This window comes from Pholcus phalangioides, unplaced genomic scaffold (assembly GCF_987345545.1).
Source record: "Pholcus phalangioides strain wild (caught in Gottingen) unplaced genomic scaffold, Ppha-v1.0 ptg000018l_1, whole genome shotgun sequence".
In the NCBI taxonomy this organism is placed as follows: Eukaryota; Metazoa; Arthropoda; class Arachnida; order Araneae; family Pholcidae; genus Pholcus; species Pholcus phalangioides.
This window is the reverse complement of record NW_028301611.1, coordinates 923,308-938,472: the sequence shown is the minus strand read 5'-3', so window position 1 is coordinate 938,472 and position 15,165 is coordinate 923,308. Positions and strand designations below refer to the sequence as shown.

At 36.7% G+C, this 15,165-nt stretch overlaps 1 protein-coding gene across 1 annotated transcript in view; it reads left to right on the top strand.

Moving 5' to 3' along the window:
* The window catches only part of LOC149071501 (uncharacterized), a 47,363-nt gene that overhangs the window by 835 nt on the left and 31,363 nt on the right, over window positions 1-15,165 (top strand). The window lies entirely within an intron of this gene.

Below are 15,165 nucleotides of genomic sequence, written 5' to 3'. Positions count from 1 at the left end.
TGTTTTTTTTTTTCTTTCCTTTCATATTTGGTGACGTTTAAGAATGGAGGATAGGATTATTATTATTTTTTGTTTTCTCCTCCAGGGTTATAAACTTCCATGATTTTGTTTCTTTTTGTAGAAACTTCCAAAAAAAAAGGTTTTGTTTATTTTGGTGTTGGAAACAATTTTTACAATTTTTGTTTCCAACATGGTTGTTTTTTTTGAGGATGCGCGAATTTCTATTGGAGCGGCCGCCCCGTGATAATAAAAAAAAGAGTTGAATGACTTTCACTAGCGCTTAATGAACTCCGATTTTTTTTTAAGGTTTATCTTTGATGGAAATTCCCAAATAAGCTTGAATTGGTCGCTAAATTATTGATTATTTGTGTAGTGGACTACACTGAGTTCTTGTTGTAGCTTCCTTGTAGACAATGAATGTAGGTTAACAATGACCGTCTTAGAGGGATATAAATAGAATGATTTATGTGGAAATATCTGCAAAGAATGCATGAATAGCTCCGATTTATCCATGGGAAGTTTTTAAGATTTGAGATTCATAGCGAGGAATTATTAAAAAAAAGGATCACTTCTATCGTAGTGGAACCTCGCTGCGACAATGCTTGAATGATGAATCCCTGTTTAACGATAGTTTTTCTTGGTTGGCAGATTCTCGTTATATAAGGTTTCAGTGCATTTCACTTCTATTATTTCATTTCAATGCAATTGAAGCCAAATAACAGCTTATACAACATGTTTATTCTTCCATTTTCATAAAAGCCTAAAAAGCTGCCAGTAAACTTATATGCAGAACAAAATGAAAAAATTAATGAAAAGATCAGATGTTGTCACTTCATGTGAAACACCATTCTCACGAATGATGAAAATTTAGGGCATGTTGCGCCAGATTCCATCATCCCATGTCACGTCGGCACAGTGTGAACCAGGGCCTTAACTAGGATTTTTGCTTCCCCCACAACTTTAAAATTTGATAATTGCATAATGATGTTCTTTGTTCCCACCTAAAAGTGCCGCCCCCCCCTAAATTTTTGCTGCCCTGGGCAGTTGTCCCCCCCTCTGGTTATGGCCATGGTGTGGACATGCATACAGAAGACTCACAGGGAGAATTTCATGTCGAGTGTTATGAGTCTCATGTCATGTTAAAGTATTGTGTGTATGTACTTTTGGAGCCATGGACTCCCACAATTGTGGGGCTGACAAGACGGGCCCCAAGATGATTCTTACCTTTTGTTTTGTTTTTCACAATATAAATTAACTATATAAAGGAGCCCATGAAAACTCTGGCCTGGATCTGCTGGAGGCAACCCAACCTGCAAGCCCAGCTGCTGTGGTGGTGGTCATAGTGATGGACTCGCATCTCGAGGATCCGGGTTCAAACCCCACCGTCACCGCAGTGGTAGTCGGCTGAGGTTGGTTTTCTGCTTTTCCCAACTTCGAGGTGTGAATGCTAGCCAATCTCTCCATTAAAAATCTCGCTGCAGAGAGCAACAGGCCTACAACGTTAAATTATTCATTCATTACACTTCACTCACTATGAGTTGAGAAAAAACTCATAGTTAAAAAAAACTGATTGCAGGTAGCAGCACTACACGTAACAAGCATTACACACAAACAAATTTTACTGAAGGTTCATTAGGTCTATACATACACACACATTCCAACATGTACCAATTTGTTGAAAGTTCCGCAGAGAAATATGGACAAGGTGCATGCCTGGTTTAGTAGTAGCAGCCTGCAAGTCCCGATCTGGGGGGGAATCCATGGTAGATCATGTAACTTTTTTTTTTGGTCAGACAGTGTATGTATGAAAGTCACAGAAAAATAATTGTGATACAGATGCTGCATATTACCAGCTTGAAAAGATTAATCTACTAGAGAATAACATTTGTAATCAAGATTAAGTGAAGTGTTCAGCTAAATAACAGTCTTTGTTAAATTTTTTTTTTTTTTAATGAATAACGTTCCACGTAGCTTTCATTATCCATTCCTCAAGTCAGTTCTTGCAGAAACCAACAGATGACGTTGCTACGTCACTTTACACAGCTGCAATTTAAACAAAAAAGGTGTTTCCCATTCAGGAATGACTTTGATTGTCTTCTTTAACGTTTGATTAAACGGCATAGTCCTTATTTTGCCAAACACTTCAATTGATAAAATGAGTTGTGATTGTGTCCATCAGTGAGTAGCATCACTTTTGAGGACGATCAAAAAAAAAAATCTGTAAAATCAGAATTTCATGAAGGGTATGGCATTCCATCATGGATGCCTTCAGTGTAGCAGTTCATACACAGGTTGTTCGTAAACTGTATGTAAAAAAAAATTTCGGAATGATAGTGCCTATTAAGACAAACTAGATTCACAATGAAACCTATGGTCACAGTCCACTCAGAGCGTCAGAAAAATCTATATGCCAACCATATATTTTAAGGGCCAAGCATAATTTTGCCGTTTTTGGCCAGATAGATAATATACTGAAGTACCAAAGGATGTTCAAATACAAATACAAAGCCACAACAGGCAAATTGCCCAACGAGGTGGCTGACTTAAGAACATCATGGATCCCCGAGCCATTTTTTGGAGGCCCTACCTACTACTGCTACACCACACATGCACCCCCCGTGTGGAACCCCCAACAAATTGGCACATGCGGGAATGTGATTGTACGTGTAGTGAAACCTGATGTGAAGTTTTTTTTGTTTATCTGTAATGGTTGTTATGTGTAGTGCTGCCATCTGCCACCAGTTTTTCTAACTATGAGTGAAGTGTTATGATTGAATGATTTATCGTTGTAGGACTGTTGCTCTCTGTGGCGAGACTTTTTAACGGGGAGATCGGCTCACATTTGCGCCTTGAAGTTGGGAACCACAGAAAACCAACTTCAGCCGACCACCACTGTGGGGTTCGAACCCGGATCCTCGCATCGCGAATCTGTCACTATAACCACTCGACCACCACAGCAGCCGTTCAGAGATGTAACGAGCTCAATAGCTGGTTTGTCCTTGTCAGAAGCTTTTCTGAGGGGGGGGGGGGTCTGCCATTCCAAATCTGCAATAAATTGTAGGTCCCTGTCTAATGGTTCTAATTAGCCCTCGTGTGGAAAAATGACAGTGGGGATTCCATTCTAAAATCCTGGCTAAAGCTTCATCTTTACATATCGTATCCTCTTAAAACATTGGTAGAATAATTTATTAAATATATGTTCTGATTGAATAAAACATTTTTTTTACTTGATCATCACTTAATGATCTCCACTTTTTCTGCAATAATCCAGTGATTATGCTTGAATTTCAGAAATGCAATTCTCAAATCGCATAACTCAGAGTAAGTTGGGTATTACTGTTCAGTGAAACCTCATTACAACGATACTTGATATAGCAATAAATATCTCTACAACAATATTTTTTTCCTGACCCCACGGAGTATAATTATGTCAGGATTTTATTGTATCAGGGTTGGCAAGTTTTTGCCATAGGTGGAAAAAACCATGGTAAAAACTGAGACCTGGCAAAAATAAGACTCTTTCCCTCATTTATCTTTGCATGTGAGGCATTTTTATACATTTGTATTTCCATTTATTATGCAAATGACATAGTTTTGAATGCAAATTTTGATTTAATAGGCCTAATCAATAATTTTTATGCTGGGAAGTTTTTGCCATAGCTGGAAAAAAATAGCGTAAAAAGTCCTTTGCCAAAAATATGTTTTTTGCCTAGCATGAAAACAAATCGATACTTTCTATATTCATTTATGTCTAATATCATTTGAATAAAAAAAATTGATGCACAAGAATTGTATATTGTTATAATGACCCTTCATCTGTAGGAAAACATAACTGACTTTTTCTAAGGGCATTGTAATGAATGATCGTTATAACATGGGGTCATTATAACGCATCAATCACTGTATCGCTATTTATTTATTTTGTACTGTGAATTCCAGATTACTTCACAGTACAACAGTATAAAGTTGATTGCTGTAATGATTTTAAGTCTCAGCTACATATATATACATATTTAGGCAAATGTTTTGATTCATAAAATAATTTTTGAGAGTTTTTCCTATTTTTGCCGGCAAAATGCCTAACCTTGTTTGACCAGAATTTATAGCCTATATTTATTTCTATCTATATCTGCATATGATAATACAATCATTACGCATACAGAATTTATCACAATATAATGAAATGAGCATACATAAGTACTTTAATAGGTATTACTGTGCAAGGTTACGTTGGTGAATTTCTAGGAAAAGTGAAACATGAAACTGAAAATACAGAATCCTACTGCAATAAGGTGGAAATGAGCATGAATTATACTAACTCAATAACTGAAGGCTGCACCTAGACAAGAAATGTATTGAGCTACTGAAAAGGGCAAAGAACATGTCAAGTGGGAAATTAAGTCATATATTTTATGATGCATTGCTTGAGAGTAAATAATAATTGACATTTTCTTAATTAGATGTAAAACTGTAACAAGTATTGAAAAAAAAAATTGATTCTGTAAATACAGTGATACCTCGGCTAACAAATTTTCCAGCTAACCAAGATTTTTTTAATGATTTTTCTGCTTCGGCTAACGCCAGATGATTCAGCTATTGAACGTTTTAGATTATAGGCCTATGAATGCACACACAAACATAAAATAACTGCATTGTGAGCTGAATTTTCTCACCAATCATCAGAATTAGTCACTAGGGCCCAATAAACTCATGTCCGTCTTGGAAACTTTTTTCAGATGTACCCACATTCTTCTTTCTGAAGTTCTTTGAACCATTTCGTATAAAATAAAAGATTTGGCATGCATTCTTTCAGTGCAAGATACTTAAGCCGGGTTTTCCTAGGAGCAGGTTTTCTGTGCTGCGCGCAACGTAATTCACCCAGCGCGACATGCTGTCCACTCACCAATAAGAAAAGCGGCATGACTGTTTTCCTACCGAGCTCAATATGCCTCACGACAGCGCTTTACGTTGGGCGTGATTGGCAGACTGCTTCTGGTGTCAAATGAGTCATGCGCCGCACGTTTTGCAGATATTCTCTTCACTCTTGTGTGTTTTCTTCCCCTTCCCTTCAAATAGGAGCATGTAGATGACAGAGTAGCTGATGCCAAGGCCATATACTATAATATAGCCGTTCTGATCTGATGCGCTCCGCTAGGAAAACACAACGTGTAGCGTGATTATGTAGCACGTTGCCGCTGACGCGAAATTATACTGTTCGGTTCACGTGGCGCAAAACACCTATTCCTAGGAAAACCTGGCTTTAGCATCAAGCTGAACAGTCTGGGAGATTTTCTTTTCCGCCTGCATGCATCAGTCACAGATATGAGCTGACCATGACCAAATCACAAATGAATGAGGACTCCTATGATTGGGTTGTGTCAACACAAGCTTTATAATAGACTGAAGCTGTTGTGTGTTGGTTGTGTACATACTGGAAAATAAAAGATCATCAGTATCTCGCATCTTTGTGTATATGTTCATTTACTACAATTTTGAAGTTGTTAATTTTAGCCTTCAATCGGTTTTCTTCTTTTTTTTATAGCATTCCTTGGTGTTTTAAAAAACTTATCTTTAAATTTTGGGAAGAAGCTGAAACGAATCAAACAATTTTCCCTAGAAACCTGTGGGAAATCATGTTTCGACTAATGAACGTGATCCTAGAATGAATCATCTTCATTAGCCAAGGTATCACTGTACTATTAAAATATATCAACAAAAATCTTTTGGTTACCAGTTTTTTAATATTTATTTAAGTAATACATAATTCAGATTCAAGATCAATCAGTTGAAATTACCAATAATTTTATTTTCAGTTAAAAATGTCAATTTTATTTATAATTGTGATGAATTTCATGAAAATTGTTATTTGGCCAAATCACTACCTGTCCCATCCCTAGTAAAAACCATCAGTGGTAAACACAGTTCCAACCCTGAATTCATCAAAGCTGTCCATAGAACCAGGGTCATCTTAATCCAGTGTTCTCACCCTTTGGAAGCATGTAGCCTGATTGATTTCTTTTTATGAGTGGGAGGTCTAGTCTGATCCACAACTAATGGGAAATAAATGATGAGAAATGAAACAGTAAATCACTCATGACCAGGTTCCATTCATGTTAGGGCTGGGGTATTAGGCAGCGGACTGTTGAGAAACCCTGTCTTACCCCATAGGCTCATGACCTCATATCATAGGGGGGGGGGGTGGTGTTCTGATTAGATCTGGTACTGTGATTTTCAAATGTAAGTATGCAAATATCTAGGCTGTTACTTCCAGCTGAATATGGGGCCTGCAGAACATCACTTTGCCCAGGGAATCTTGTTGTTCAAAAAGCCATTCACTATACTGATTAGAACATACATGGAACATTATCAGCAAAAAAAAGAGAGTTGTGATAGAGAAAACTATCCATCTCCTCTGTTTGAGAGCATGTGTTTCAATGCAGAGGATATTCTTGTGAAGTTGTCATCTACTCTCTGTCAGTGTACTTTGTTGTTGTCTGTTTTCCTCAGTGTGGAGTGTGTGTGTGACAAGATGGTCATGTTTTGAGGAGCAGTATCTCTTTAATAAACACAAGATAAAAGGTGATAGGGTATAGGGTTCTAAGTACAGTGAGTGGAACTCATTCAAAAATAAAAATAATAACTTTAATAAACACAAGATAAAAGGTGTTTTTATTTTTATTTTTGAATGAGTTCCACTCACTGTTCTTAGAACTCTATATCCTTATTGGTTTGTCTTGGAGCAGGAGCTGAGAAATACTTTCTGTAGAATTGAGATCAAGGGAGTAACCACTTTCAATTTTATCATGGCTAATGTTATCTTGTCCCAAAAGAGTTTTGAAGTCTTTACTTTGGAGAATCCTCCTCCTCACCAGATCATGGCCCACCACTCTGTCTCAGTGAAAAGATTTTGGCAGGTGAGCAAAGACCTGGGCCATGCTGGAAGCTGTGCATGCATGTGTCGTGAACCTGTTTTCTGTGTAATGCTTGTTATGTGTGGTGCTATCACCTGCTGTCAATTTTTCTAACTGTGAGGAAAGTGTAATGTTTGAATAATTGTATCGTTTGTGGCGAGACTTTTTAACAGGGAGATCAGCTTGCATTCGTTCCTCTAAGTTGGGAACCTCAGAAAAATTTCAGCCGACCACAACTGTGTCAACGGTGTGGTTCGAACCTGGGATCTCGCTTCGCTTTTGAGACTGGAATCTAAATTATTGAATTTATCTTCAAGGGGATTCCAGTGAGTTCACTGTCTACGTTAAAAATCAGTGTGATATCAAAGAGTCTGCTTCAGAAGTATTCGTGACAATTGAAACCCTCACAAGGTGGAAGTTCATTGCCTGCCCAGAGTTGGCACGGATCCAGGGTGATATGTTGGGAAGTTTGATTTATTGCACAGGTTTGTTTGATCGTTCCGTATTTTACAAAAACCTATTTTCCCCATATAAATCAGCTCCTAAAAGGAAGATGATCAATCATTTGAATCCATGTCTGGCCCAAGGTTCCAGAGATCAATCTTATTAAAAAAATTTTTGTTAGTTCTAAATTGAGTTTTTTGCCTAAATTAAATTTGATAATAAAGAAAGTGCCTCGCTGCTGGATGAGGGTATTGGACCCAAGATTGGGGGGGGGGGGCATGAAAAAAAAAGGTCTGTAAGGGAGCCATAAGCTGAAAAAGATTAAGAACCATTGCTCTAGTGCAGGTGTCTTAAACCACTTACACAACGGGCACAGGCCACATTTAAAGTTTCAATCAAGCCCACAGGCCACTATGCCTATGTTATACTACAAATGTCATGAGCTGACCACCAAAGCACTAGTTACATGTTGGATACCCTTAATTTAAAACAGCATTTCTCCACCCTTCTAAATCCAGGGACCAGTAAAGTAAAATGTCTGAAACAATGTCACAGATGACTAACTTACAGCGCGAGTAGTGTGATCATCATATGTCTTGTATTTTACAGGACATGTAAATGTGGGAGTAAAATACATATAGCATGGGAATTTTCCTATTTTACTTGGCATTCCCTGTGCTTTCTTCTAGGCACCAGGAAAATTTTTAGGTGCTAAAAAATTTTTACCTGAAGGAAAAGGTCCAAAATGCTTCTTTTGACTTTTTCAGGGCATAACTGCCCTCTTTTATGTTGATAGATATGCTGCTATAAATTCTAAACATGTGCTGCTCTCAGCCTGCAGTTTAGTAACTACACAAAGAATATGTTAGGTGACAATATCAATTTTTTTTGTCCCATGACGACCTGGTGCCTGGGATTTGTCCAGCCCTGATGATGGCTTATGGGAACCCTTTTTCGTGACGATTATCAGCCTCCCATATTTTGCTATGTTAGGGATCCCGATTTCCTGTGTTTTTCCTCAATGAAATATTATCACCCAGTAATAATGAATATTTTTCTCTTGAAATATATTTTTGTGTACTGGGATTTGCTGCAGCCCTATACTTCACACTTCAGTATGTTATAATAGTGATAATTAGCAAATTTGTTGTAATTTTTTGGAAATAATTAGTGATCTATATAATATCCCATGCAGTAGGATCTTTCTGCATTTTTTTGCGATTAGATATCATATGGTTATTTTAAGTACGAAGATCTAATTTTTATTTGAATTCATAAGAATATTACTAATGTCAATTATGACAAATTAATCGCTTTACATTCAAGGAAACAGATATTTCGCTCTATATTATACTGAGGTGAACTCAAGAAGAAAAGTCACCTGGTCTCCGCTGGGACTTGAACCCAGACCCTCTTGCAAACCGAGCAAGCATGCTACCATCCCCAAAGCAGAATGTTTTGCATTGTTCTGTAATGAACCTTCGGCTGATTGGAAATGTTTTGCGGTAAATATTCTGATAGTGAACTGTACCTTTCTTAAAATTCTTCCAGAATGTTCTGAGGTAGCACTGATTGTTCTACAATGTATGTCACAGATTATGGCATATTCTGCTTTGGGGGCTACCATCTGCACCACTGGAGATATGACCCTGCCTTCCTTATTTCATGCACTGTGGCTTGAGGCGCTGAAGTAAAGGTATTAGTAGCCTTTCTTTAACTTCAGCAAATGGCCCCCAGGTGGGACAGTAAAGCTAGAGATAGACGTTTTTTTTCTCATCTGAATATATCAAGGAAACATATTTTTGATATTAATATCCCAGGTAGAGACATATTTTTCTAGATTTTAATATCCAGAGAAATATCTGTTTCTTTGATATCATGAACTCAGAACAAAAAGTCGTCTATCTCTCTCTACCGTCCCACCTGGGGCCTTATGCTGAAGTTAACACATTAGCTTTGTGGTTTCAGAAAATGATGTTGTTCTCTAAATCATTATTTTTAGATTAGGCCATAGAAATGTTTCAGAGGTGTATCTACAAAGAGGAGAGCAGGCTATAGCCACAAGGGTGGGAGGCTAAAAGGGTTCCAGTCAACGGCCAGGCACAATTTTTATAATTTTTTCACAGTATAAATTCACTATATAAGGGCTTGTGATGATCCCACCCCCTAGGGACCTGTTGCAGGATATAGTGGGGGGGGGGCATACCCAGGCAGCAAGTTCAGATGGGCTGCTAATTTGGGAAATGGGTATTCGAGGAAATTTGACTAGAATGGGGCCAAGGACACTTCCTTGAGGAACTCCACTTGTGACGCCTGTTCAACCAGAGAATTCGCCGTTCACCATAACTCGTTGTGACCTATCTTTTAACCACGATTCTATCCAATTCAGCAACTTGCCCCCAATTCCAATCTCGTGTAAACGCTTCAAGAGTTTACCATGTTGGACACGATCGAATGCCTTCTGGAAATCAAGGTAAACAACATCTACATTTTTGCCCTTACCCAAAGCCTTCGTCACGTGATCATAGAAGCAAAGGAGGTTAGTTACACATGACTTCCCCTTCCTGAACCCATGCTGATTATCCGACAATACATTATTCTCGTCTATCCACTTCACAAACTGCCTTTTGATGATAATTTCCAAAATTTTCGAGAGGGAACTCGTGGAACTCACTGGACGATAATTGGACACAGCTTCTCTACTACCCTTCTTAAATATCGGAACAACATTAGCAAGTTTCCAATCCCTTGGGACGTTACCCTCAGCAACACTACTCCTGTATATCTGTGCGACTGGCCCCAACAATTCATTAGCACATTCCCTGAGGACCCTGGGATAGATATCATCTGGTCCTGGTGCTTTGCTTGCACATACATTTCTTAGAAGATTTAGGGCCTCCACGTCTTCTACTTGAATATCGTTGAGGGTTTTATTACTCCATGCAACACCCGTAAATCGAATATCATTATCTCCATTAAAAACCGATGCGAAAAAGTCATTGAAAGCACTACACATGCCTACATTGCTCTGTAACGTAGAACCTCCTATTGAGAGGGGGCCAACTGTCCCCTTACATCCATTATTGACGGATCGAAAGAATGATTTTGGGTCAGAGCCAATGTTATCTGCCAACCTAGATTCAACTTTCTTTTTACTATCGCTTTCTTCAACACTCTTCTTTTATCAGTAAACAATAATAGGTCACCTTGTCCACGTTTATACTCTCTGCATGCTTTTTCTTTTCAAGATAAAGGTTACGCATGCGATGTACAAACACGTTTTTTTCGAACAAAGGGTATGAGGGTATGACGTCGTGCAAAACAGAGAACAGCTTCATACTAAATTCTTCCCATTGACTTACCACCCCTACTGATTCCAACCGGTCTTTGAAAACTTCCGCTAACCTTCGTCTCAAAACATCAAAGTTAGTTCTTCGAAAACAAGGAACCAGTCTTTTGTTATCAACCTTACCCGAGGAAAAGTTACAGTGAAATCTGACTATACAATGATCACTGGAAGGAAACTCTTCCCCCACCGAAACATGTTCAACAAGATCCTCAGAACTAGTAAGAACTAAATCCAAAATAGCAGTACCCCTAGTGGATTCTGTTATATGCTGATACAAAAAATTTTCGAGTACCAACTTAAAGTCTCTTTCATACTGATCTCTAGATGAAAGATTCTCCCAATCAATACCTGGGTAATTGAAATACCCTAGTATGAGAATCCTCATACGCTTCAGCAACTTCATATATTGCTATATGTTTACCAGGATTGCTTGTTAACTAGTCATCTTCAACTGATCTAAATCTTGGCCCATACACAGATACATCTAATGGTTGTGTAGCCGATGACTGCAAGGGAAGGAAATGTAAGGACTACATTTTTTTTTGTTGAATTAGAACTGCTAGTTCTATTCATACTCATCACTTCTAGAGATCTAATAAAATAATAAATGGTTTCCTTATGGCGATCCACAAATCCTTGTAGCCAGTGTATTCCGGTACATTCATTTTGACTCTTAAGTAGGAGGCATATTCACTTTTAAGTTTTAATGCACATGCATGCTGATATACCATAATATGAGTTGTTAATCCATAACATGTTTTAGAAAGAGTTTTAAGGAACTCTCTGATAAGGATATTTCTTGTTGCAAGTAAATATTTTTTGATTTCCAATGTTTGGCTTAAAATAATAACTCGAGAGATCAGTAGTACGTTTTGCTTCACTTTCATAATGGGCTAATGAAGATTTGTGAATGTTGTAAGCTACGACTCTGATAGCTATGATTTGGATTGATGTTTTCTTCTCTATAATTTCTTTTACAGCATCTTCTACTTCTGTAGCTGATTTTTGTTTTCCATCTGTCTGTCTAACTTTTGTCCACTTTGAGGCGTTTCTGCATTGAAATATTTTGGGATTTATTGGAAAATTTTTTAGAAGTTTCCCGGGTTTTATGGAGGTTCCCCTTTAAATACATTATTTTGTTAACCAATAGGCTAACTAAAACAACAATCATTAAAATTATGTAGGTCTATACTCAAAATAAATATCCAGCTAGGCAACTTCAGCACTCAATATATTTTTCTAAAACAAAACAAATTGTGCCTTTATTCAATTCCTTTAAAAATTAATAGAGTAAGAATTTCAAAAATCACATTTGGAAACCTCATTTTGGATCTAAAAAATAAAGATATCAATTTGAAAAAACACCTTAAAAATAAACCCTGCCTTACTTTAATGTAACAGGGATGAATTGGACAGCCTCAATCATCCCCAATGCTATAACTTTTCATTTGCAACCATTTTGTAAAGCATGCATTCATAACACAGTAAAATAAACCATGTATTTCTATTAGGGATGGGACGAATAATGATTTGGCAGAATACCAATTTCCTTAAAATTCATCAAAATTATAAATAAAATTGTTTTGGATCGAAAATGAAATAATTGGTAATTTTAAATGATATTGAATTTCAATTATGCAATTTATTATTTAAATAAATATTAAAACTGTAAAACTGGTAATTGAAAGAATTTTATTGTCATGACTCTGACAATCAAATTTAACGATGATATACAGTCAAACTTGGTTAATTCAGTCCAAAGTCACTGGAAAAGTTTGATATATCCAAAATTCAAATTATCCAATTAATTTATTCTGGACCTGTATAAAGGCTACAAATTTTAACTTAATCATCAACATTCACATGGGGGTGTGGGGGGGGGGAGGATAGTTATCAATTGTTAAAATTTTATCATCAGTTGCGAAACTCTTTCCTCTACGAAACTCTCTTGATGAATGTCTGGCAGAATGTGTCTCAAGATGAGATTAGGAATCTTTATCCCTCCTTACATCGACGTATACAAACATGCATCGCTGCCAGGAGGGGTTTCACCAATTACTGATTTGAACATTCAATGTGTAATTGCTAGCCATTGGTGGGTCCTACGGCTTTTAATTTTTAATCATCTGTGTATGAGCTTTACACATGTTTAATTTCAATTAAAAACAGTCAATTTCTCCATGGTGCTTCGTTTTTTTTTGCAAAGAGTTTTTTTTGAAAATTTGTTGCTTAAAAACTGTTGTCAGATAAAACGAAGTCTGTGTAACTTCTTTTAGAATTTTTCCAAACTAAATTTGCTGATACAAAAATCGTAATTTTTCCCTCCAACTTCGAATTATCCAAAACATTCGAATTAATCAAGTTCTACTCTGTATTGTATTTTAATATTACTTAAAGAATCAATTTTTCAATACTTGTCACAATTTTACATCTAAGCAAGAAAATGTCAGTAATGCATTATAAAGGAATTTTACAGCTTGGCTTAAATTTTGAATGTCTTAAAAATCCGGAATTGTTTAAGTTGTAAGCCTTTTCCATTTTAAAGTTGAAATGGTGTGGGTATCGTGCTACGTAAATGAATTACATATTCAAGGTTGTTCTTGTACAAGAAATCGTATGTAGGAGTATAATAAGTGATGGTTGAAGGTTTATTTCATAATCCTATGATGACACGGAGCCTATAAACTGCTCACATTTCTATGAAGTGGAAAAACAACGAAACCACTTTGCGCTATATGGGTATCACGAATGTTCTAATACCAGAAAAAACATTAATGTTTTCGTTTTGTGAGAAGAGGGAATTCAAATATTTCCCGATGTTGTGCTTATACAGAGTTCTTAGCAACATGGAAACGAAAAATAGACAAGGAAAATGTGAAATAGGCTATTTGGCAAAAATAACACATTTAAAGGTCAAGATTTTGAATAATATTTTGTTCTTCTCACAAGAGTTTCGCTCAGGGAAATGATCGAGGAGATTTTTCTGAAAATCCTGCTATAATACTGCATGACTCGAAGACTCGTTCACGATTCTCCGACCACTCTTTGTGTGTGTGTGTGTAGTAATCTATCATCGTGAAATTAATTTTGCATTATCTTGCCGCGAAATGTGCGGAAACGGAACCCGAGCGATGAATGCCATAATCGTACTATTCTTCTATCGAGCGAGGTTAGTTGATGGATAACTTTTCAACGTTGTTCTGCCTTTGGGATATTGTTTGAGCGCATCGGTAGCAGCCAGTTTTTTTTTTGCAGGTCAAAGACCTCCGTGATTTTTTTTTTTTTTATTCAATGGTCAGGAAAATGAACGGTAATGAATGAATGATACGATATAAATTTTGCAATAAGAACGCTTTATTTATTATCCTCTTTCGAAGATGACGGAAGGTGGTGATTATAATCGTGATTCGATTATTTTTCCTGATAGGAAAATAACGGGGCGATATGATATATACACATACATACAAGTACATTAATGTTTCGCTCTAAGATAACGAGTAATTCGATGACGGCCCTTTTTTTTCTTTCTCTCTTCCAGTTGCGTAACGATGGCTTTGTGGGATCGTGATTTGGCACGTGAAATGCATGTATTGCATGCTTGTCCCAGTTAATCAGCCTACCAGAAAAATAAAGACAGCTACTTTTTTTAAAATTATTTTAGATATTGTTACTCATAATACACGCAGTTGTGTCATTCGTAAAAGTGGAGTAACGCCTGGCTAGAGATCCTTAAAAAAAATATGATAAATTCAGATATGTAGCTTTTCGCCATCAACGCACACGTCTGCTTCCAGAACAGTTTAAAACCGTCCTTACGTCTGAAGAGGAATCGCTACCTTCTAGTGATTTATATCACTAAAAGGAGCTGGTAGTGATTTTTCTTGTGATTGAAAAAAATGTTTGATCGAAGCATCAGTGTTTCATTCGAAACATTGTTATGCTAAAACGTACGTTTATTTCCCAATTCGAAGTTTTTTTAATGTCTGGGCCGTGACAAAAACAGATTCGACCTTTTACGAAATGAAACGACAGTTTTTTTTAGATCAAGGACATCACCGCCGATTCTTTCGCTGATGTCACATCTTTGAGAATGGTTGAGAGAAACTGAAAAATTATTTCTCTAAAAGGCCGGAATTACACTATAAAAGTTTGATGAAAGCTCTTTTTTTTATAAAACTTGAAAAATCCAGCCAATAAGCATATTGGTTACATTCGAGCAAATGCAACTAATGATTGGTTGCGTTTTTCATGTTTTATAAAAGAGCTTTTCTAAAACTTTTATAAATCTTGAAAAATGCCACGAATAAACGCATCAGTTTCATTCGAGCGAATGTAATTGATGAGATTATTAGTTGTTTTTTCAAGTTTTATAAAAGGACTTTTATCAAATTTTTATAGTGTACACTATAAAAGTTCATTTATAAAACTTGTAAAATGAAACCCATTAGCGTATCGGTTACA